The sequence below is a fragment of the Pholcus phalangioides genome, unplaced genomic scaffold (assembly GCF_987345545.1).
Source record: "Pholcus phalangioides strain wild (caught in Gottingen) unplaced genomic scaffold, Ppha-v1.0 ptg000022l_1, whole genome shotgun sequence".
Classification (NCBI taxonomy): domain Eukaryota; kingdom Metazoa; phylum Arthropoda; class Arachnida; order Araneae; family Pholcidae; genus Pholcus; species Pholcus phalangioides.
Window position 1 is genome coordinate 39,608,656 of NW_028301615.1, and position 26,404 is coordinate 39,635,059.

At 38.5% G+C, this 26,404-nt stretch overlaps 1 pseudogene across 1 annotated transcript in view; it reads left to right on the forward strand.

Moving 5' to 3' along the window:
* The window catches only part of LOC149070422 (glycogen phosphorylase, muscle form pseudogene), a 91,815-nt pseudogene extending 68,469 nt beyond the window's left edge, over window positions 1-23,346 (forward strand). Inside the window, exon 2 of the transcript XR_016195042.1 lies at window positions 20,629-23,346. The product of XR_016195042.1 is annotated as a glycogen phosphorylase, muscle form pseudogene (transcript). The remainder of the gene's footprint in view (window positions 1-20,628) is intronic.
* Window positions 23,347-26,404: the final 3,058 nt, after the last annotated feature.

Below are 26,404 nucleotides of genomic sequence, written 5' to 3' on the forward strand. Positions count from 1 at the left end.
TTTGTTTGTTTGTTTGTTTGTGTGTGTGTGTGTGTGTGTGTGTGTGTGTGTGTGTGTGTGTGTGTGTGTGTGTGTGTGTGTGTGTGTGTGTGTGTGTGTGTGTGTGCGTGCGTGCGTGCGTGCGTGCGTGCGTGCGTGCGTGCGTGCTATGCATCCTGTGGATACACAGCGTGGAAAAGAAAATGCAAAAATCTGAAACACTGCATATAACTTGAAAACTATGCCTGACACTGAGAAACAAATTGGAGATTTGAATTCAGGAGACGGATTTTTCCATAAGAATCACGACTGTTATTCCTAGAAAAATGATTTTCACTTTCACAGAACAGCGGATTCTGCGTTAAAAACACATCGGAATTTTTTAGTGGTGATCATATCTATCTAACCGTACAAGAACTGGCGAAAGCAAGTATTCATGTGGACTTCAAAATGAATCTGCAAAAGACTAAAGTTATACTCGACCCGTTTGCGTTGAAGAGGACAATCTTGCTCAACAACACAGAGATAGAAGAAGTAGAAAGCTATGTATACATAGGGCAAGAAATTACCATGGACAACGGAATCATTAATGAAATAAACAGAACGATTAGGAGTGGACGGAGTACTTTTGGCAAAAACTGTGTAATTCTGCAGAGTTACATGCCATTATGCCTGAAAAGAAAAGTTTTTAACCAGAGTGTGCTATCAGCACTGAATTATGGAGCTGAAACTTGGACACTCACAAGCAAGAGAATACAAAGGCTACAGACAACACAAAGGAGCAGGGAAAGATGTATGCTAGGCATCATAAGGAGAGACAGAAAACGAATCACTTGGATAAGGAACCACACAAAGGTATATGATATCATGGACAGAATTAAACGTTTGAAATGGAAATGGGCTGGACGTATTGCAAGAAGGGAGGCCAACAGATGGATCACAAGTATTCTCGATTGGTACCCCCGTGGTGTTAAACGTCCGAGAAGGCGTCTCCACGCAAGATGGAGTGACGAGATAAGGAAAGTGTCAGGAGTCAACTGGATGGCTAAAGCATCAGACAGAGCGAAATGGAAAAATTTAGAGGAGACCTTCATCCAACAGTGGATTGAAAATGGCTGTTGATGATGATGATAATGATATCTATCTGCCCCCCCCCCCCTTATTCGTCAGTAAATCGCGTAGCGATACACCCGAGTTGTTGTCGGTTATTAGATGTCGATGCGTATTATTTGCAGATTTATTTGTTTTTTTAAATTTCTGAGTGGTTGGAATGAAAATGAATATTTTAAAAACTATTTTGTTGAAAAAGGGAATTTTTAAAGATTTATAGATTGTGTACACATAGAGGAGTGCAATAATCGTGAAAACAACTTTTTCACTCCTTTTGATTTCAGTTATTGATTAATGAAATTTTCGCATATGGGATATACGCCGCTGTGAACTATACGATGGCATTTATTCCTTAAAGTCGTGGCATTTTCGTCTGCTGCGTATGCGCGGAAAATTATTGTACAGTCGAGTATCGTTTTAACGAATACCGTTATAGCGGAAATCTCGTTTTATATAACGAACACTTTTGTAATCCTCCAAATAAGTTTACATACGAACAATGCTGGGAAACGCACAATTCCTTTATAACGATATTTCGTTTTAACGAAGTGATTCCACCGGTCTATTGGCGTTCGTTATAATGGGATTCGACTGTACTACGCGTTATCTCCGTATTTTTGTGTCGATACCTCACAATTCCAGTTGGAAAAAAATCAACAGCATTGCAACACTCATTTCTACTCTATCGCACTTCATTTTTAAGTTATACAGGGTGTCTTGTAAGTGATAATGCGGCTTTTATCTCATCAACCATCCATTGCATTAGTTTAAAAACTGCTGAAAAGGCGTTTAAATACTACCCTGCACCAGTTTTGAGGGCGAAAATACAGTGTGTCACAAAATATAATATCTAAATGTTTTTTGTAACTTCCAATTAGAAAGATGTTGCCCTGTCTCTTCTGATGCCAACTTGAAAAAATTTCATGTTTCTAAAGTGTAATATTCACTGAGATATTCGGATTCAAAAATAGGAGCAAAGTTGGTTAAATGATAGCATAAATGAAGGAAAGGAATGTTGTCCGTTAGTTTTTGTTGTTCTTCCATAACTTTTCTCCCATTTTGAATTCAAATATCTTAGCGAATATTGCGCTTGGAAACATTGATTTTTTTTTTCTGTTGACCTCAGGAGAGAAAGGGCAATAACTCTCTGATTGGAGGTTAGGGGACAGGGAGACCGTATAAAAATTTAGATTTTTTTAAATTTTATTACACACTGTATTTTCACTCTCAAAACTGATACAAGGTTATTTTTGAACGATTTTTGATCATTTTTCAACTTGGAATCATACCTCTACAACAGTTAGTTGATGAGATATGAGCCGCATTATCACTTACAGGACACCCTGTATATGAAATATTTTCTAATTCCAGCACTATATGCGCTGCGATTCTGTTAATAAATCTGAAATGTTCACCATGATGTAGCTACAGGCTTTGTTTGGAACCTTTTTAAAGCATTTTCATGTCAATGAAAATCCACAAAACATTTTTGAATACGAGGCTGGAAAGAAATTAATGTCACAGTCGAATCCAGTTTTAACGAATACCGTTATAGCGAAAATCTCGTATTAAAGAACACTTCTCTAGTCCTCCAGATAAGTTAACATAGGAACAATGCAAAAAACTTGGAATTCCTTTATAACCAAATTTCGTTATAACGAAGTGATTTCTCCGATCTCTAGGAATTCGGTATAACGGGATTAGACTGCATCAGCAGATGTATATGCTAAAATATTTGTGGTGGTCGCTAATATTGACTGTTTTTGCATATATTTTGGTTCTTAGCAATTGTGCGTGTTAACTGTAATCGCGCGAATGTTCATGTGTTGTGTGGCCACGCCCACAACGAGTATAAACATAGTATCGTCATGGAGTGATTGATGTACAGCATATGTTGATTGTTTCCTTTTCGTCGATTTTAACTTTGTGCAATTATGTTTATTTACTTTTAACTGTTTACACTAATGTTTTTTGTTGAGTTTAATCTAATAAATTAAAATTGTTAGCATTCTCCGTATTTGTGTTCGATGTTATTTCTGAAGTTAAACAACATCTCAATCTCAAAATATAATATTTATTCAAAATTCAAAAATCCTCAAAAATTCCCCAAAATACAAATATTTATTCATTCTCCATTCACATTGTTACACTCCTTCAACGTAATTACCCGTCATATTTATGAGCCAGTGTCGCAACTGCGTGGAACATTGGACGTTGATAGTAGCACGGTTTTATGGATGTTTCCTGATGGGGCGTTCAGTGCTTGTACGATTAAGATTATGTTCCCCGCGAGAGGAAGCCGCGTCCTCTGAATGGTTCCTTGAACATGAAAGAGAGTTCAAAGTCGTAGGAGCTCATATGGGACAACACAGGGTTGGCGTTACTCATAGCTGGTATTGGAAGAACGTGGCAAGACCAGAGAAAACAGGGTTTTGATGCCACGTGTTTTTCGAAGACCTGCATGTCATCATTCCTTTATGTTTCTGCTACGCCGCGGGACCCATGCATTTCTTTTTCTTCTGTAAACAAGATTTAGAGTGGTTGGATTTCACATTAATAAAATTACATCTTTTCCCAAACAAAACTGCCTGAATTGGCATCGGTATTCGCAATTGGTGTATTGGCTTGTCATAACTCACTTTTAGACATGGTAAGATTGACGAGCCTCTCGTGTTGCTATGCGATGTTATGTTGTACAAGTGTTATAACGTTTTCTTCCCAGCCAGGCCGTTTTAAGAGTTTCATGGGCCCCCGGGCCAATTGATTTTTCTGAGGCCCTACCAAACAACTTCTCGAAAATTTTAACCAGATCTCATTTTTGTGATTCCCCTTCTTCGCTTGAGGCCTCCGGACCCATGCATTAAGACGGCACGACTTACATATACATGAACACCAGACACACCTCCACGGAACGGCACTGACGTATACGGGGTGTCCCAAAAATTTGCAGTTTAAAAATTTAAAAAATTGAGGTAATTGATATATTTCAATGGGGTATGGGAAAAAGCTATTCTCACGAAGGAGTATTTTTTTCGGTAGCGATGACATTCATTTTCTCGGTACCGAAAAAAATAAATTCGATATTTTGTCGATAGAGGGCGCTGCATGAACGTAAATTCCGGAAGAAGCTCCACAAGTAACCTAATGTAAGAAATAACGCATCACAAACTGTAGGAATGCTTTCTCGAATCACGTTTCCTCAAGTACGACTTGAGACCATGAGATTTCATTGACTCAATCTTATTTAAAATCAAATTTTAATTTTTAAAAATTTTGGAATTTAATTTTAAATAAGATTGAGTCAATTAAATCTCAACCTTTCGCACATTTCATGAATTTAACGGTTTCCTTTATTTCTAATCATTTTTTATTCAGTCACACATTGATGTCATGATATTTTATCATGCGCGCGAGCAGTTTTTAATGCATTTTTTTTTTGAAAATTTACAAAACATTAAGTATCTAAAATATGTAAAACTTTATACCAGCATAGGATAGCACATACAATCGAGAACATGTGTAAAATATTTGGAATAAATCTATGGTTAAATAATATTTTAAATGATATTTCTATTATAGCATAGTTTTTCACCATGTTAAAAGGTATGAAACCCCTTCAGGAGTATTATAAAATGTTTTTCAAAATACAGAATAATAATCCCCAATAAAATTATCTTAATTTTAAGCCTTAGAAACCACAAAGCTTAAATTCCAATGCTATGTATTATTTATCATATCACATTCAAGCACGAAAAACGAATTAGTACAAACCTCTTCTCGTGTGTAATATTTCCAACCAATATCCATCTCGGAAATAGTTATGATTTTTTTTTTAAACTTAAATGCCTTTGATAATGAATTCATGAATAAGAAATCAATCCTTACTGCGAAGAATCCTCCTCGAGGGGCGAAAATATTTAGCATTGAATCCCGAAAAGATACTTCATCATCCTCGATGTTTTTGATAAAGAATTCCTGACATTTCACCCGCGTACGGGTTCTTACGAATACAATATAAAAATAGGAAATAAACGATATTATTTTTGTGATGTTTCATAAATAATGCATGTGAAGAATACACTCCAATATTTATTAATATTTCAATAATAGACTTTCACGGTATATAGATGAAACTAAACTACTTACAGTATATTATTTCTCTTTGTTTTTTGGAGTTTGTACAGTATTATGAACGGAAAAAGTATGAAAGGCATAAATTGCATGAAGAAAATTATGTATTTTATTTACACATACTCAATTCTATTATTATCAATTATAATTTCTCTTCTCTTCGGAATATTCTGTAAAATTATGAGGGAAAAAATCAAAACAATTTCAAGAGAAAAGAAATACAAAAAAAAAATGAAGTTTTTTTAGCGGAAATTTAAGGATTTCGAAAATATCAAATTAATTTTTAAAAATAAAAATATGTGAAAATAAAAATATTTAAGAAATTATATTTCATGAATAAATTTCGAATTAATTTTTTTTATTAAATTTCAATTGTTATACAGGGTGTCATGTAAGTGCTTATACGGCCTTTATCTCATCATTTGATCATTTTTGTCGCACCACGGTCATTTTCTGCACACGACAGATAATTAGACTGGGACCTACAATTTATTGCCGATTCCGAACTTCAGGGTTGTTTTTATACTCATCGAGAGGTTGGTGCGCTAACCCCTCGATGGGGGCTCCCAGCGGTAGCAATTTTTTCCGCAGTCATTTCGCCATTTCTGTTGAACCCCAGTGTCAGGAAAGTTTTCTGACAAGGACGAGCCGGGTATCGAACTCGCGACACCTATAAACATCCTTTGGTACTTTCGGCGAGTATCTTATCGACCTCAGCTACCGCTCCCCTTTATTTCATCAATCGCCCGTCGTAGAGGTATAGTTCGGATTCAAAAAATGCTCAAAAGGCCTTCAAAAATTAACCGAAACCAGTTTTGGGAGTGAAAATACAGCGTGTCACAAAATAAAGGATCTAAATTTTTATACGCTTCTCCTGAGATTTGAATTGAAAAAGCGGAGGAAAATTATGAAGGAACAACATCTCTTGTTCTCACGCTTAGACAAAGATCGACCTCCATTAAATGTGCCCTCCACTTTTATCCTGTAATACAAAGAACAGACAAAGTTTTTATGATCAAAGTAAACGGCAAATCCACCTCAGTCTCTATTGACTGCTTTCACAATGGACGACAGAGAACCACCTGCAGTCACCGAACTACCAAATTACATTGGTTTTAAAGAAGTCTCCAGAGTCAACCACAGAAAAAACAGTAACAACTCATTATGGAGGAAGAGTTCATTTTCTAGAACGATTTGTTTCTTATTTTTGATTGCATTTGTTTTTACACCCATTTACGTTCTTGTATCATGGCCGCTGTGGTGGTCGAGTGGGCCGCTGTGGTGGTTGAGTGGGCCGCTATGGTGGTCGAGTGGTTATAGTGCCGGACTCGTGATGCGAGGATCCGGATTCGAACCCCACAGTGGTGGTCGGCTGAAGTTGGTTTTCTGTGGTTCCCAACTTCAAGGCGCAAATGCGAGCCGATCTCCCCGTTAAAAAGTCTCGCCACAGAGAGCAACAGTCCTACAACGGTAAATCATTCAACCATAACACTTCACTCATAGTTAGAAAAACTGGGGGCAGATGACAGCACTACACATAACAAGCATTACACCGAAAACAAACTTTACGTCAGGTTGCACTACACGTACACGCACATTCCCGCATGTACCGATTCGTTGGGGGTTCGTTGGGGGGGTTCCGTGGGGAGGGGGGTGCATGTGTGGTGTAGCAGTACTAGGTAGGGACTCCAAAAAATAGCTCGGGGATCCATGATGTTCTTAAGTCAGCCACCTCGTTGGGCAATTTGCCTGTTGTGACGTTGTATTTGTATTGTATTGTATTGTATTTACATTTTTGCTTATGTGTTTATATTACTTATCACATTCTTAAATGTTTATTAACATTTATTTCTTCACATCCTTTCAAATATGTTTATATTGTATACATTCATATTTTTATTCGTCTTTGCAAAATATTGAATTCTAACTTGTTGCCCATATTTATACACATGTGATTGGCACGATGATTGATGTACGCTCTCGAAGCGCCATCGTGTGGTTATTCGAGTTATCTCGCAGTTCGTTTCTCGTCCTGTAAATAAATACCGTCCTTTCGTGTAAGGTAAAATGCATCTATGTCTTGATTTGTAATTCACGCAACCGTCTCATACCTCCCGTAAACGCAAAACCAACGGAAAATTTAACTGTCATGATAATTCACCGAAATAAGATTAACTAATGCAAAACTCACTGAAAATTCACAATCAGTGTAATTCCTTTGAAAGGGACAATTTGTCGACATAGAATTCATCGACGCACATTCCATCTTTCTTGTAACTAACCGATAAGAAAATCTAGTAAATCCCAACTCACCGCCGTGGGAAATTATCGAAAAGAAAAGCATAAAGTGAGCATTTCACGTCCCCTTCACCGTCATTGTAGTGCATCGAACCAATCCGACAATGAAAAATTCGTCGACGTAAAATCGACCGGCGCCCGTTTTTCCCGTCAAGGTAACCGGTCGTACAGAATTACATCGATAAACATAACTCATATAACGGGTAATAAAAGAACAACTCACCCCGACAACAGCTCATCGGGTAAACTCTTTGAAAACACAAATAAACAATTCACCAACAAATCCCCTGATAATTTTTACTTACGTTGTTTTCATTCGAATTCCATTAAATAAAAATGTGGCAAATGTTGCCGATGAATTGTTGTCAGCGAAAATATACCAAGTATGAAATTGAAACCACTTTATTAATAATGCATAGTGTAATTGAAGATGGGAAGAAATATTTTTGTTTCAAAATGCATAATTATTCAAAGAATATTTCGGAAAAAAATTTCTTAATACCAAAACACAACTATTCCCCGAATAATTGTAAAAACAATTTTTTATACATCTATATTAAAATTGGAAAAAAAACACGTTAAAAAAAATCACTGAATATATATATTGGAATTTTCTTCCTGTATAAAATAGAAAAATTCATGAAAACATTGAACGATACGGAATAACATATACAGTATACAGAGCCAATCATATTTTTTGTCCAATTTTCAAACTGACCATCCAATACCGAACACACAATTCAGCTTAAAAAGAAAAAAAATTTCCCTCTTCAACAAACTTGAAAATCTTTTTTTTCTATTTTCTTCCCTTATTTATTTATTTATTTACCAGAATATCTATTCCTTGACCAAACAAAACTTTGTTTCCTTTATACTTTAGTTTCCCCCCCCCCCTTATATTTTTCCCGTTGTCCCGGACACATTTAGGACGAGATAGCGTGGCTTGTTTTTGCTTCTCTTCTTATATTTTTATTTCTTATTCCTTTATGTCCGTTTTAAAAGAAAAATGGCAAGGGCTGAATCTATTTGCCCGGGATCGCGTCCCGGAAAAAAGATCGACGTGTCTTTGTTCCGTAGTCCACCGGAAAACGTGCTTCTATTTCCTTATCAGTCGACTTGTTGGAGGGTGGGTTAGAAGACACATCCGGGGTTCCAGGCCAAACGTTTGAAGTTAGGTCTGACGTCACAATGGAAAAAAGTTTTTTTTTTTCCTCTCTCTTTTCACCCTTCATCTTCAGTTTTTCCTTCTCACTTATATTTTATTCTGCGATCGTCAATTTTTCATCGTTCCTCTATTTCTTTTTTTTTTTTGGCCATTTCATTGTGTGATGTCGTTCGAAAAGTGGTTGAGTTCTTCTCTGAAGGAAATGATCGACACGTTCTCGGAAGTGTTGGGCCGGGATAGGGTCGTGCCATGCGTGTCTGTGGTGATATTGTAAGACGTGTCGAAAATTTTCGATGGGAATTCCACATAATATCGTTTTACGTATCTTGTTCTATTTTTTGGTCAGTTTGGAAGTTGCGTTTCCATTTTTACGTTATTCTTTCCCGTAATACATCTTCGAATATCGAAAACAAAAATTTTATTGTAGCGAAATTATTACGATTAATGCATTTTTCTGTGTATAATACGTAAAAAACAAAATTCGAATTTTTTCGTATGAATTGTACTACTGGACGCGGTAGCCCGTGTCGATGAGATACTCGCCGGAAGTACCAAATGATGTTTAAAGGTGTCGCGAGTTCGATACCAGGTTCGTACTTTTCAGAAACGTTACCGAAACTTCACTACAACAGAAACGGTGACATGATCACAGAAAAGGGTTACTATCGCCGGGAGTCCGCATCGAGAGGCTAGCTCACCAACCTCTCATTGAGTATAAAAAAAAGCGGGATCAGCAATAAATTGTAAGTCGCAGTCTAATTATCCCTCGTGTGTAGAAAATGATCGTGATGCGACAAAATTGGTCAAAAATTATCAAATGCTGCAACTTATCCCCGTATCATTCGCAGCATTTTTTCCCCAAAAACTTGAAATAGAAATAAATATGCTAAAATTCAATTTGTGAAAAATATTTTTTAACATAAAGATTAATCGCACGTATTTATTCGTCACGTATAAATATTTGAATACATAGATATGTTTAGAAAAATCGAAATTTTTTTCCAAAACAAACAATTCTCATTCATCAAGATTTCGTTACTGATTAATTGAATTTTCACGAGTGGATTATATACCACTGCTGATTGACTACATGAAGGATTTTGTTTTTCTCAAATTTGAATATGTGGATTGTTGACATTAAAATGCGACAAGGATTTCATTTTACATACTTATTTGTCCTTTGAAATTTCTAGATTCCATTTTTGTGACTGACCTCTTCCAATACCTCCAAAGAAAGAAAAAAAAAATGGTTGAGTTGGAAACAAATGTTCAAACCGGATCAGAGAATTTTATACATCACAATTATCCTATTTTGATGTGATCAGATATATTTATACATATTTTTAAATTTCATGGATTCTGCTTTATATAGCTTTCCCTCCTTTCCTTTCCTCATATGCAGACACTACATTGGTGACCCTGCAAGCAAATCGTTTTACTTAACCCGTTTACGATCATGGGCTTCCAAACATCAGTGGAATAACTTCAAACAAGTTCTCGGTTTTCTTTCCTCTCTCTTCACCATCTCATGTAGTATGTGTGGAGCATTGTAGTAACCGTATTATCCACGGAAGTTGATTTTTCTTTCCCTCCTTTCGTTATGATGTATCTTTCTACAACATGCATGTTAGATAGATATGGAACACGTGTGGGGAAAAGAGGAATTTAAAAAAATTTTATCTCTACCTTATCTAATATACTTTTTACTTTTATGTATTTTTTCTTCCCCCCCCCCTTCTTTTTCTTTTACTAACGTGCCATTAGATTAGGGCGGTGTTTCCCAAAGTGAGCAATATCACCCCCGGTGGGCGATGGACTGGTACTGGGGGAGGGGGTGATAGAAGCTACGGCTTTAACATAGGATCCTATGGGATCACTTGAGTTTGGGGGGGGGGGGGGGGGTTGATGAGAGGGAAAACACTTCTGATGAAGGGAGCGATGGAACAAAAAGTTTGGGAAACAAAGGGTTAGGACAAGGTTACAAGATTTAGCGTCATTTCGTGAAACAAAGACAATCCAAATTACTGGCTAAAACCTTGTACGTGAAGTGGTGAAAGTGTTTATTTTCTTCTTTTACCTCGGTATTATTATTTTTATTATTTTTTTCTCGTATAGTTTCGATGAGTAAAAGAATACACATAAACACACACACATATATATATTCTTAACCCGATATGGCTTCCTTTTAACCCGATTTTGTTCTGAATAACGCATGTAAAGATCGAGGCTGCAGCAAAATCTTGATGCCTGGAAAAGGCACGACAGAAAACATTTTGAAAATCTTTGGTTGAAAGTAACGAGACCTAATAGTTTGAATTACTCCCTAGTACCAACAAAATCTTTGAGTCCATGCATGATTTCATATACGCTTTTGACTTCCTTCACAATTCATATTCCTGACAATAATATTCAATCGACTTTCTGCTATTCGAATTTCTCTGAGCTGGTTTATGCTAAAAGTAGTTCAGAGAAGGGAGTTGTAAAAGAATTGAACTTTAGATCAATAGGTTCAGATACTGATAGAGCAAGTGCTCTGCTTGAACTTGAAAAGCCACAGATTAAAATTCTAAAGTTAGCTTTACCATGTACTTCGGCTATAGATCACCGTGAGATTTTATGCATTTCTTGCATCCTTACTTGGAATATACATGGAATCCAAACGTACAAAAATTTACATAACTAAGACTCTTTTCTCCAGGTGACGTCATCATTAAACCTTCCACAAGTATGGTTTCAGTTAAAATACGTCTTTCAGTGGCAATGCGAGTCATTCCCCTATTCGAGTCCATATTATCCAGTCCCTAGAAAAGTACTTCTGAAATTCCTCGTTGCAACTATTCACATAAGTTTAACTGCCTCTTACGTACAGAGACATTGTGATATCCTGCAGAAATACCAGAGAACTTCGTGGTTTTTAAGAGTGATCACTGGATAACCAAAACGTACCATTGCTGGAAGTTGCTAGAGAAATCTCGAAATTCCCTCCTTCATATGCCTAATATCAACCCATACTCTACCACAATTCTGAGAATCCACATTTATTCATATTAAACTTTTACCGTCTATTAACATCCAATATAGCATCTAGAAATTTTCTAGCAAAAATATAGCATGTAATGAAACTCCCTGGATACACTGCGTATTACATATATTCATATAATATATCTTTCCAAGTTCTATCTCCCCCCTTAAGGCTTCCTTTCGGTATAGGGCTATCATCTCTTAAAGATAGCGGGGGTGGACGGAAGAAGTATATTTCCATCATAAAAGAAATGAAATGGACTTTAGGGATTCGTATAAACTCATCTTCGGAAAGAAATGAATTTTATTTTGCTATTCATCTCAATCCTTTCGCTATTTCCTATAAAGGGGAAAGAAGAGAGAGAGAAAAAAAAAGAAAGAAATTGAAATATATTTTATCTCCAATTTTATTACAGAACACGTAGAAAGAGATGGAAAAAAGAAAGAAATGAATAAATAAAAAATGGAGAAAATACCATCTTCAAAACTTCCGCTTTGACTATTTCATGATAGGCATTTCATTTTTTAGACCATTTTGTCCGAAGAGCTTACGATCGCAGTACATACGTACGTACGCAATGGAGAAATGGACGTGAAAAAGAAAATATTGTATATAGGGCAAGATTTCTTCTCTGTGTTATGGACAGTCCAGATGATACGAGGGCCTCTCTTTTCGTTTAGTTTTGTTTCCACGGTTTGATGCGAGTTTGAAGAGTTTTAGTTTATTTTTGAAATATTTATACTGCTTCTACGTCTCTCCGAAGACAAAGCGTGAATTGAGGGTAAAAAAATAAGTTATGAATTCGTATTTCGTTTATTTTCATGACAGGAGAGAGATAAAATAGCAATATACGGAAAGTTTTTCTGACAAATTGAACTGTTATTAAGAGCTTCTGTGTTCGTGAAAGTGACGGTTCGAATCATTTGACTATGAAGTGCAAGAGGCATTCGGTGTAAGTTGCCTAACCATTAGCTATCACGATCATTTGCTCATGTGCTAGTGCAGGAGATTATAGGCGGAAAGAAGAATACCAACGAGAAAGTACCATAAAAATACCATAAATAAATAAAGCACTGCATAATAAAATAAAATATAAAATGCAGGGTGTACGACTAACAGCTCGTTTCAGAATTTTCTGGTTTCTGGAACTGACATAAGGTTTTCATTTTGGTGTTGATATTGCTGAACTATTGGTGAAGTTATTTACCTGAGTCAAGCTCCGGCCGACGATTTACGGACGTTTCGAACACAGAAGGGATTGAAAAAACTCTCAAATCCGAAGTTATGTGATTTGCTTTCGTGCAGTACTCTCTATCGATGAAAACTTGATTCAATTCTTTTTCTGTACCAGAAAAAATTGTTTGTGAGAATAACTTTTTCGCACACCGCGAGTTCAAAAACATGCCGATTCCTTCAATTTTTTCAATGAATTTATAAACTATCTACGAATTTATGGGATACCTCTGTATATATGCACCTCTTTGTCATAATAAAAATTTTATAATTTGTTTTTTGAAACATTCCAAAGACGTTTCTGTAATTTATAGGGTATTTATTGTGCACAAGTGCCCACTTATACAGCGACTTCTTTACTCGTTGTGACAAGAAAAATATTGTTCCTCTCACACCTTATAAATAGACATTGTAACCTGATCATTGGAAGGTGACGATGAAACGATGATAATAATAAACAAAAAAAAGGTGAGGATAAATGAGGAATGTTCTTTATATTCTTGAGGATAGGAGAGATTTCTTTCTTTTTCCCGAAGAAGAAACCAAGTTCCGACAGATAAGTGACAGTAAAGGACGTTTCTTCCGCAAATTACAACATCGCTGGAATGTTCATCATTCTTTCTTATACACTTCTTTCTTTCTTTCCTCATCCACAGTCAGAGAGATATAAGAAACAATGTGCTCAGAGAGTTCTAGATATTCAGAACACGGGGTAGAAAAAAAAAAAAGGAAGAGGCAATATATGCTGCCGTGAGGGATATTCCGTGGGAAAAGAAATAGTTAAAGATTCTCCCGAAAGTGAAAGCCTGGAGGGTGATATGCTAAAGCTATCGCTAGCGAAGTAAGTTCTCCTCAAAGAATTACTGGGGAAAAGTTTCCAGAAGAAACATCGTCGTATAGCCAGCAAAATGTTCTTTTGGATCGAGTCACGAGAGAAAAAAAAGTCTTAATTTCTGTTTTCCTTCTTGATAATATCCGTGAGGCATATTGTGGTAAAAACGGGCTTACTTCCAGGATGTAATTTGTTCTTCGATGGCGAATATCTCCACGTATCGATAGCATGCGATTCTCCAGATTCGAAAATCATTCAGGTCCGTGACCTGAAAATACTTTTGTCATAAATAAAGCGTAAACAAGTTTAAATATACGATCGGTCGTACAACCCACGTTTCACTTACCAGTTGAATGGTGTTGTTATTCCGGATGCAACTAGGATCGCAGATCTGGGTATTCTTATTCATGAGCGGCTTAGGTTTCCTGAACATTGTTCAGCGGTGGCCGAAAAATTGAATAGAATGCTCGGTTTCATTCTCAAAAAAGGTCTCTTCACATTCTCCTAAAGTGATCCTTCCACTTTTCCGGGGCTTAGTTCGTCCTGGATTGGAGTTTGCCGTTAGGTTTGGAGACCGTACTTATATACAGAAGGGCGTTGACTTGGTCGAGAGGATCATGCAGAGAAAAGCCATGCGTGCTCTTGATTGTACACGGGGCTTAATACAAATACAAATACTTTGTATTACATTACAAATACTGTGTATACAAATACGTAAGCTACGAAGAAAGACTTGATTTTTGAAAAATGTTTACATTGGAAGAGCACAGATGTTGGGAGGGGGATGTGATTGAAGTGTTTAAAATTTTCAACGGGATAGATAGGATGGACCAGGAGTTAATAATGCATCGTCAATCAACTGCTTCGACAAGGAGACACCGGCATCGTTTTATACGAGATAATGCTAGGTTGTGGTGTCGCAGGGAATTTTTCACTTACAGGGTTGTGACCAAATGGAATAGCTAAGGATGAGACAGCAGCAGCTTTTGTGAAAACAAAATGCATCATCTTCGTAGACAACTGGGTAACAAAACTAGAACCAGGTAACTCAGTGCTCCAGGAAGAGTTGCTCGCAATTTATAAAGCAACGTTAGATATGCAACGAGATATAACAACTCTTCTGAAATCTTGACGGACAGCTTGTTCAGCCTTAAAGCAATAAGCAACCGCTTGTCAACAAGCAACCTGGCTAGACAGACAAGAAAAAAGCGCTCCTCAATAATCCACAAATACACTGACCAGTGGAGCAACATGAAAAGCTGGTCAAACAAGAAACTAAAACGGGGAACAAGAAAACAACCATACTCCTACCGCAATCATCAAGTAAGGCAGCCATCTGAGAAAATCTTTTTCTTGAACGGAAAAATGAATGGGATGATGATGAATCGTCAGATAGGGAAGTTCACCGCATGGTTAAGACGACGAAGGCAAAAAAGCCTGAACCGGAAAAGAGACGTCCTAACAGAATACGGTCTTTTCCAGAGCACCTCCACCGCTTGAACATCCTCAAAAGTCTTGACTGTATATGCGGAGAAATCGGGAACGAGTTGCGTTACGACAACAAACGTCTTGAAGCTGCATCATACCATCAACATGCTCCACCAATTTAAAATATTGGGGGAGGCAGAGATACCAGAAAGGCAAACTGTAATGATGAGGATCACAAACTGGGCGAAATTTATTGAGACAAATTCAAATCTGGTACGAAGAGACCCATCGTCCAAAACAGTCAAACCACTATCACGACAAGTCCCCGAAGATCCTCAAGAACATCAGACAACCGGTTCTTTCATATGCTGAGGAGTATGCGGACGAGGAGCTCTTGAGTGAATAATGGCTCAATTTAGGAACCGGTCGTTACCGCACTGTCTCACCCCTTGTCAAATAAGGGCAACAGCCGATATCGTCGTTTGGGGATGTGGCCTAGGTCAACACCATTTATAGCAGAAGGCCTCTGCGCGAAGCTAGTGGCATCACTGAAGAAGGTCATTTCACCTATAGCCATTGGATATACTACAAGAAAAAGGGGTAAAACCGGTGACTTTCAGGCTGGCAGGGCCATAGCATTGCATTTTAGCTAAAATAATTGTCACACATTTACAAATCAATTTAGCTAAAATATAATACTATTAAAGAGTTGATCAACTTTGCCCAATAATATTACGAAGACACCAACCAATAAGGCAAATACACAATATACAAAAATTCCAGGAAAAATATTTAACCACTAGTCACGCTGACCTTCAAACGTCGAGGTCAGCAAGCTGACCATGGCGTTTGAAGTGAACAGACGCACTTCTTCCGCTGAGCAACCGAGCGTTGAAATTTGGTATTCAACCCAAGTGGGAAACTCGGTCAGCGTGACTTGACTAGTGGTTAAATATTTTTCCTCTGAAGACGGCACCCATTTTTGTCTAAATGCATTAGGAATTTTTGTATTTTCGTGTATTTGTCTTATTCGTTGATGTATTCTTAATACTATGACTCTAAACTACAGAATGAGAACTAAAAGAATACAGTAATATCTCTCAAAACTGACAAAAATGGACACACGAGAGTATGGTTCTGAGGTACAGAATATTAATTAGCGATCACATTCCCTTCGAATTTTCGTATTTATTCCGAAATTTTGATTTAAAAAAAAATTATTAAATAAATCAATTTCTTTTTCCTCCCAATTTTTTCAAGATAAAAATGCAGTGATAATATTTCAAAATTTTGATTCAAAAATTTTCTTCAAAATTTTATGCCGGACCCGGTGTGTAAATTTTAGCAGATCTGTTCGGCATTGATTGAAAAATCTTTGAGCTATTGTGCCCGTATCGGTGCGAAACGGGCTTTTTGGTCAGCGACATGCAAGATACATGGCGTGTGAGAACGGGCGACACAAGGATTCCACAGACACTGGGATGTACCTATTGCACATTCCTCTACGAAACTTCAGCTATATGTCGGAATGTGTGTGTTATTCGTGCATGTGTGACCCCTAAACTATTCATGCTGTGAAAACTATAGGAGTTTCTTGTTCGACTGGTGCTGCCAGCTGCCTTCTATATTTTTGAGTGAAAATGGGAAGCGGCTGAATTTTCACGTCAAGTCGAAAATAACACTGTTGTCACCCATTATGATATTTTATTAGAGTGTATATGTTTCGGTAAATGTTAGAAAAACTAGTTATTATTCATATTAACCGGTTACGGCTACTATGCATATTTACCGATCGGTAAGCTTGAAAAAAATATCACCATTACCGATGAATAATAACAATACTTGCAGTACGGTTGGCAAATTTGATAAATACTTGAAATTTAACGCGTGATTATGCATAATACCATAATACCCTAGTGTAGCTGGTGAATTTGATAAATATGAAAAAAAAAAACCAGTCTAATATATAGGTGATGAATATAGTCGGATCCCGAAATAACGATAACAATTTTTACTATCGTACCCCGATATAACTATACAATACATTCATGAATTATCATGTACAGTATATCATATAGTGAGATTTACCATGTTTACCAATGACGCGACGATTGGGTATTATGCATAATCATCGGTAAAAGTTACATATTTAGTGGGGAGACTATCAAACTTATCAAAATGTTTGGATATTATGCATAATAACCGAATTAATGACATTTATCCTAACGTGTAATACTCGTTTCCTCTACGGATAAAGGGATAAGCAAGCATCTTACAAACATATCGAGCACCGAACCCGCGGAACCCGCCATGGTCTACTTCTGGTCGAACATTCATCCGCTTATGCCCTTTTTCATCCCGTATTTGTTTCCCGATGGGACATCAAAGATAAGATAATATTTTCCATTGCATTAAGTATCGAATGGGTAAGTGAAGTAAAAACAGGTCCCGGAAACTTCAATGTTTTGACTATCCTCTCAGAAATATTTGATCCCGTACCTCAAAGTGCACTCCATCTAATAACAAAGTCTTCTTTGGTCCATCTTTGTTGTTTTTATGAGGGCAATAGCTCTATTTTCTTGTATGCTCAAGGTAAAGTAAATATACCCAGGTGTAACTTAACCACGGACAGTCATTTTTAAAAGGACCAATAGGGGTTTTCTTTTACTTTTTCCTACATCCACTTTTACTACATTTTTCTCTGCATCTCTCATATTCTTGTCCAAACATTAAGACGGGTTGGATATATAATGTATGTTTAGAAACATATCGCACGTAGCCCTTACGTGAGACGAAAACATTTTTCGGCTGTTAAACCTTATTCGTATTAAAAGCAAACACTTGCGGAGAATTCACACAAACACACACAACTATAACATTTATTAACCCTTTGCACTCGAGAGGTGACTGTCGATCACCACTCGACTTGACGCTATAATTCGCGCGGTAACGATGTTTATTTAGGTTTGGTTTGAGCGATATCTCTTCATGTGTGTATTCAACAATACATCCATATAAAACAACTACCAATCTTTAATCTTTAAAGTTTGTTTATTCGCTTATTATTTATTTATTCAATCATACAATTATGTACTTATTTAAAAAAAATGAAATTATTTGTTTGTCTCATGCTTGAAATTGTTTCTCTTTCTTTAAATGAATTAATAAAAATTATTAATTTCAGTCATTCTTGAAATTATTTCTGTCTTTCAACAATTACAGAAATTGATTTTGTGTTGGTTTTCAGCATGTCTGTGGTCGCGTATGTCTTATCGTGAGCGGTCCACAGCATGATGTTTCCAGTTCCGAATGTGGCCCACGATTTATACGCAGAAAATCGCGATGAATTTAACTTAACACTGATTTCTTTCTCTCTCTATGATTCCTGGCAATTTTTACGAGTAGCTTAACTTCCAGGAAAACGAATGCGAGAACGAATCTCTGAGTAAGGAAATACGGTCCCACCATCACGGCCGTCTCAGGTAATTATGACATAATTAGGTTGGGGGAAAAAAACCCCAGTGAGGTAGTATTTTGCATTTACTGTCTCTCTTCCCTACGTTATTTGATCTCCAAACCGACGCAATAAACATATTTTTTACGACTCGAATTTTTATATTTTTCATGTTTCTTACTTTACGGACTCGTCATACGAGCTTCTGCCTACTTTTCCCAGCAATATAACGAATACTTTGAAGAAAAATTGTCATTATAAAAAACGTATTTTCTGGGAGAATCTAGGATATTAGTTTCCTGGTAATTAGAGAAGGTAGTTTGACATGTGAAAAAAGAGGTATTTTGCAATTTTAGAAGGAAAAAAAATATCGTTACGAGATTTATATAAAATGTTGAAATATACATTTTTTGACAAACTTCGTAGTATCAGAAACGGCACCGATTTTAACTCTTTGCGGATCAGAGGTTTTTGTCGGTATTTCATTGATACAAATTCGTACTTCGGGGTGTTCACGTATTACGTCAGAAAATTTTTAGCCATTTTTGACGCTCCTTTCCTCCTCCCCGAAGTTCTGGATCCTCTCCTACCTGCTAACGCATATTGGGATCAGAGACGTAAGCGGGGATCATAGGGCGGCTCGCCTCCCCACTCTTCCCAGATTATCAAAAATTTATGTTTTTTAGGAAAAGATATTTTAAAAAGATTAAAATTTCGGAATAAAATACCTTTATATGTTATTAGAATAAATTTTTGCTAATTTTAATGCTATTTGAAGGCTAAGAACTCAAAATTTCTCTTTCAAAAATTCATTTCGACCCACCCTGTAAACCATATTTGCTAAACCCGTGGCCTTTGGACCAAATGTTGCCCTCAGAGTTATCTGATGTGGGCCCGACATCTCAAACCTTATTTTGAAAAAGTGAACTAAGCGCACATTCAGAGATGACTCAAGTGGCCAGCGACACAGATCTAGAACACTTAGTGGTCCGTGGCACATTTAGAGATCTCTTTGTTGAGATATGACACAGTTTTAGAGCACTTAAACGCCCCCTTCCACTCCCCCCAGTGCAGTTTTACATCACTCAAGTTGCCCGCTGCCCGTTCCCAGATTACTTAAGTGATCCGCGGCATAATTACGTATTACTCGAGTGACCCGCGACACATTTCTAGAGCACTTCAGCGGCCCAGACTCATTTCCGGATCACTTGAAGGAACCGCGACAGATTTGGAGTTCCCTAAATTGGATCTATAGAGGACTTATCAATACTAAGAATGTTAGTTCAGGTGCCCCAAACTAGCGAAAGGTTTTTCTTGTTTTTGGTACACCGAGTATACGATGCAAATTTCGTTGTTTCAAATTGTCATTGCTTTTTGTGGGAAGAAATAATTCACTTCGTTCAATTACTTTCCGGCCACGGTATGTTCAACTTCAGATACAAAATGTTTTTCCAGAATATTATTGCTAAATTTTATGTAGTAAATCAGCTCCCCCTCCCCACGAAGCCATCCTAAAAGATCCCTGAAAGTTAACTTTAAGTGCTGCCCTCTGATGAAAAAGCCCCCCAAAGTTCATATTTACCATATTTCTAATTCAAAACTTACAATATCCTTTAAGTCAGAGCCCAACTCCCTGAGGCCAAAGGAAAACATATTTCTACACCGAGAAAAAGTCACCCACACGTTTGCGGAGCCAGGGTCTGAAACGCTACAGAATTGATTTTATCAATAATGTTTCTATACAAGTCAATACACAGCCGAAATACAATCCACGCATTTCTATTTTTCTCGTGGCCTCTCGCGCCGAAAATTTGCGCAGTATTCATTCTTCGTAGTGAGGGTTAGAGTAAATAGGTTTGATTCAAAAGCTTCGAAATTCCAAATTGGCGAGAGAGAGAAAAAGCGAATCTCATCACTTGACCGACGAAATATTGTAACCTAAAGAAAGCACGGCTGTGATCTGACGGCATCCGGAGAGAAACATGGCGTCTAAAAAAACATCTGCCTCGTCCCTGGCTCGTCCGAGCGTTGTACGCGAGAGACAACGAGCGATCAGTATCGGGGTCTTGACCGGATTGGACGACATCGCGGAAGTGAAGCACCTCTTCAACCGCCACCTGCACTACTCCTGCGCGAAGGACCGCAACGTCGCCACGCTCACCGACTACTACAGGGCCCTGGCGTTCACCGTCAAGGACCAGCTCATCGGTCGCTGGTTACGCACGCAGCAGTACTACTACGAGACGGACCCGAAGCGCGTATACTATCTGTCCCTCGAGTATTACATGGGTAGGACCTTGACGAACACGATGATCAACCTCGACATAAGGAACTCCTGCAGGTGCGCGATGTATCAGATAGGCCTGAATATGGAGGCCTTGGAGGATGAAGAACCCGACGCTGGTCTTGGGAACGGTGGGCTCGGCCGTCTCGCGGCTTGTTTGTTGGACTCGATGGCCACGTCGGGAATAGCGGCGTATGGCTACGGGCTTCTCTACGAGTACGGAATCTTCGCGCAGAAGATCATGAACGGAGAGCAGATCGAGGAGCCCGAGGACTGGATGAGACACGGCTGCGTATGGGAGAAGGCTCGACCTGAAAATGTCCTGCCGGTGCAGTTTTACGGAAGAGTGCAGAGCCGCGAAGACGGCACGATGGAATGGGTCGACACGCAGACGATTCTCGCGTTACCGCACGACATTCCCATCCCTGGGTACAAGAACAACGTCGTCAATACCCTGAGGCTGTTTTCCGCGAAGTCCCCCCACTCTTTCGACCTCAAGTGCTTCAATCTCGGGGACTACATCCAAGCTGTTCTGGATCGAAACAAGGCCGAGAACCTCACGCGAGTTCTGTATCCGAACGACAATTTCTTCGAAGGTAAAGAACTCCGGTTGAAACAGGAGTATTTCATGGTCGCCGCGACGGTTCACGACATCATTCGCCGGTACAAATCATCGCGTTTCGGAACCAAAGTACCAGTTAGGACGAATTTCGACGAGTTCGCGGATAAGGTCGCCATCCAGCTCAACGACACTCACCCATCACTCGCGATACCCGAAATGATGCGTGTGTTTATGGATATCGAAGGACTGCCTTGGGACAAAGCGTGGAAATGCACCGTGAACACGTGCGCCTACACGAACCACACCGTGTTGCCCGAAGCCCTCGAGAGGTGGCCGATAAGCATGTTGGAATCACTGCTCCCTCGTCACATGCAGATAATCTACGAGATAAACTATCGCTTCCTCCAAGATGTTCTGTCGAAGTTTCCCGATGACTTCGAACGCCAGGCGAGGATGTCCATGATTGAAGAAGGGCCCGTGCGCAGGGTAAACATGGCTCATCTCGCTATCGTGGGCTCTCACGCGATCAACGGTGTAGCCGCCATACATTCGGAGATTATAAAGAAGGACCTCTTCAAAGATTTCTACGAATTCTGTCCCGAGAAATTCCAGAATAAGACGAACGGCATCACACCGAGACGTTGGTTACTCCTGTGCAACCCTGGGCTCGCCGATGCGATTTCGGAATACCTTGGCATGGATTGGGTAACAAACCTGGGAGAATTAAGAAATCTAGAAGTATTGGCCGACAACGTAGAGTTCATACAACGTATTCAAGCGATCAAACTCCAAAACAAACTGAACCTGGCGGCTTACTTGGAGAAAAACTACAACGTGGAGATCAACCCCGAGTCGATGTTTGACATCCACGTCAAGAGGATCCACGAATACAAGAGGCAGCTGCTGAACTGTCTCCACATAATAACCCTGTACAACAGCATAAAGCGGGGCGACACAGAAAGCATCGTACCCCGCACGATTCTGATCGGCGGTAAGGCGGCACCGGGTTACCACATGGCGAAACAGATCATCAAACTGATATGCGCCATCGCCAACCAAGTCAATAACGATACGTCCATCAGTGGACTCCTCAAAGTGATATTCCTGGAGAACTACCGCGTGTCGCTCGCGGAGAAGGTGATTCCCGCGGCTGACTTGAGCGAGCAGATATCCACTGCGGGAACCGAGGCTTCCGGCACTGGCAACATGAAGTTCATGCTGAACGGCGCTCTTACGATCGGGACCCTGGACGGAGCGAACGTCGAGATGATGGAGGAGGTCGGTGAGAAGAACATCTTTATATTCGGCATGAACGTGGACGAGGTCGAGGACCTGAAACGTAGCGGCTACGACGGCTGGAGCTATTACAACCGCATCCCTGAACTGAAAGAGGTCATCGATCAGATACAGGGCGGTTACTTCAGTCCAAACAACCCGGGCGAATTCCGAGACGTCACCAACATGCTGCTGAACTACGACCGCTTCTTCTGTTTCGCGGACTACGAGGCCTACATCCAGAAGCAGGTGGAGGTCAGCGATTTGTTCAAGGACCAGCAGAGTTGGACCCAGATGGCGATCATGAACATCGCGAGCTCTGGAAAATTCTCGACAGATCGCACCATAGCCGAGTACGCCAAAGAGATTTGGAATATCGAGCCATGCTACGGAGAACTGCCCGTCACGCAACCAAACTACACATAGTCAGTGACATTTAATTCAGGCAATGCGATTTCTCGGGAACTCATCTTAGACATGAATATTTACAGAATAGATCAGAGAAAAAGAGAGATTTCCGTCATATCCACATGCAAACTTCATAAAGCATCAAATAGTTAATAAAGGTGTACATAAAGGAAAAAAAAACATGTTTTGAATGAGTATTTACATGAAATGGCAATTTCATGCAAAACAAAGATGTCTCAGAGAAAATTACTTTTCTAACCCATCGTCCTATTGCAATCATAGAATCGAGATTTTAATTAACATATATTCTTATTTTATTATCATTGTACTGTGTATCATCATGACGTAAATCAATATAACCGTCTAATTCATGTTTGAAATGTAAAGGGTAGAGAAAAAAAAACGGGAATATATATACCTAAAAGGTACAATAAATTTCAAACGAAAATATATAGTATGGATGCATATCTAGAGAAGTTAGTAATGTGTAGGTTAAAGCAGTGTTTCTCAACCTGAGGCCATATGGTTGTGTTGTCCTGAGATACCCCAAAGGGACCACGGGTGGAAAATCAAGTTGAGAACAGTAGTCCGTGATAGACTGCTAAGAAGGACACAAAGAAAGATTCCCTTTGACAATAATTTTGGTGATAATTGTCAATGCTCAGTATTGATCCCGATTTCCCGTAGTTTTATGAAGTATGGTCAGTCTCTTTACACTACTGATACTTTCCCACCGGAACACCTAACGGAGGCAGGGCCGTCTTAAGCGCATCATTGGCATCCTTGCAAAGTGATTTTTCTGAGGCCCTGAAAGGTAAATTCTAGAAAATTTCAACCAAATATCGTTTTTATGAGGCCCCCTTGGCCGTGCCCGGGTGGGACCATGCGTTAAGATGGCACTGATCGGAGGCCGGATGAAACATATTAGTGTGGCACCATTTGACTCGCAGGCTGTGCAGAATACACCCCTTGATTAGAATTTCGCACTGCCTCAAGGTGTCATACGGCCCCACTGATGGGAAGAATTGGGGCTAAACACTTTCAGAGTAAACTTCGCATTTCTCTATGACAGGGGGTCTTCAACTTTCCGGACATGGCAAGCCCAATTGAAAATTCCCACAAAGCCCGCGGGCCACGTCACACCTACGATTTAGTGACATCTTAAGCAGGGGTCCGAATTAAACAGGGGAAAAAAATCAGTTGAAGACTTGGTAACTTATTTGAAGGCTCATTCTAAAATTATTTCTTTTATTAATTATAAATTCCAATTATTTCTGACGGTATTTTTAACACTTATTCTGAAATGTTTTGATTAATTACTGATAAAATTAATTAATTCCGAAATTATTTCGAATGATTCTGTAATTATTTATTCCGGTTATAGTGAAATTATTGTCTTTGTCGATACATCTTGAAATAATTTCTTTCAATAATTATGCAATCATTATTTTATTGATTGTGAAATAATTTCTGTCAGAAATTACGAGTTTCAAGTTTTTTTCACTAATTTTTCAAATTATTTGTTTCAAATACCCAAAATATGTTTCTGGAATCATTTGTTTTAGTAATTATGAATTTTGATCAATTCTGCAATTATTTCTTTCGTTCATTACAAATTTTGATAAATTTATCCGATTATTCCATTTATTCTAGAATTATTTCTTTCCTTAATTCCGAAATTATTTCTTTCCTTCATTCCGAAATTATTTCTTTCCTTCATTCCGAAATTATTTCTTTCCTTCATTCCGAAATTATTTCTTTCCTTCATTCTAAAAATTAATAGTTCTCAATATTTTCACCTTCTCTCTGAAAAATGATCGGTGGTCCACGAAAAGAATCTCCGAGGGCCAAATGTGGCCCCCGGCATTGTGTTGAAGACCCGTGCTCTATGAAATGCCGAAGGGGGCTACCGCTCCCAGGTCGATAAGATACTCACCTAAGGTACCAAAGGATGTTGAGAGGTGTCGCGCGAGTTCGATACCCGGTTCGTCCTTATCAGAAACTTTCCTGACACAGGGGTTCAATAGGTACGGCGACATGACCGCAGAAAAAGATTGCTACCGCATCAAGTTCCCCGTCGGGGGGTTAATGCACCTACCTCTCGGTGAATATAAAAAAGGCTGCCGTGCGGAATCGGCAATAAACTTTAGGTCCCGGTCTAATTAACTCTCGTGTGTAGAAAATGACAAGAAATGTGCCGGCAGTTTCTTTTTATTTTGAGCACATCCATTTTGAGCACGTACATTTATGACGTTTTCTTCTTAACCCTCAACTGGCGTAGTAGGGTCATTTTTACACCCGGGTATTACTCAACATGCCACTTCCTTGAGAAAGAAATGCATAGGGTGCATCCTGTTATCAGTACTTTTGAAGCAGGTTCTTCATACGTTCCTGACAAATTTATGATTTGTTCTGTTTTTTATTAACGTTATTTCATTCGTCAAAGTTTGCGTGGGGTCTCAAAATGACTCCACCTCGCTATTTACGTAAGCCATTTTTTTGTCTGACGGCAGTAGTGTTGAGATTGAAATGCCGTCTCGGAAGAGCGCCAGTTTTCTCGATAACGGTTCCAAATTAATCGTGAAACAGCGGATATCCGAGGTGAGCATGAGGATAGTGTTGTTAGTGAATTGTACGTAAGATCTATGTGATCACGGTGTTGTTTGTGTGTGTACAAGTACTGTGTTTCCGAAATTTTGGTGCTTGTGAAAATATAGTAAACATTATTTTAACTTGTAAACTTTACTTTCTGAGTATATTTCAATCGTATCTGTTCGTTTTCTAATGATGAAAATTGCGTTGCAAATATTTAATTCATAATTAAAAAAAAAAAAAAATCAAAAAGTCATGTATCCCTTCATGTTTTTTCAAATGTGTGCCCTAATAAAAGAAAATTTTTGGGAAAATAATTACAGAAATTTGAAAAAAAAAATATTTAGTGAATTAATTGACAGATGAGTGAAGTCACGTAAAAAAACCCATTGCTTTTATAAAGACTCTTCTGGTTGATTTTTAAAATGCATTAATACTTGCTGGGGTCAAAACTGACGCCAAATGCGAACAGAATTTTCACAACGCCAGTTAAGGGGTAATAAAAATGAATAAGATACAGAAATTAATGTTCAGCAGCAATAGTTGTTACACGACCTTCAATTATCTTTAAGCCCAGAGTAAATGCTCAGCAACTACTTGCAAAACAAGATATTTCGCAACATATAACTCT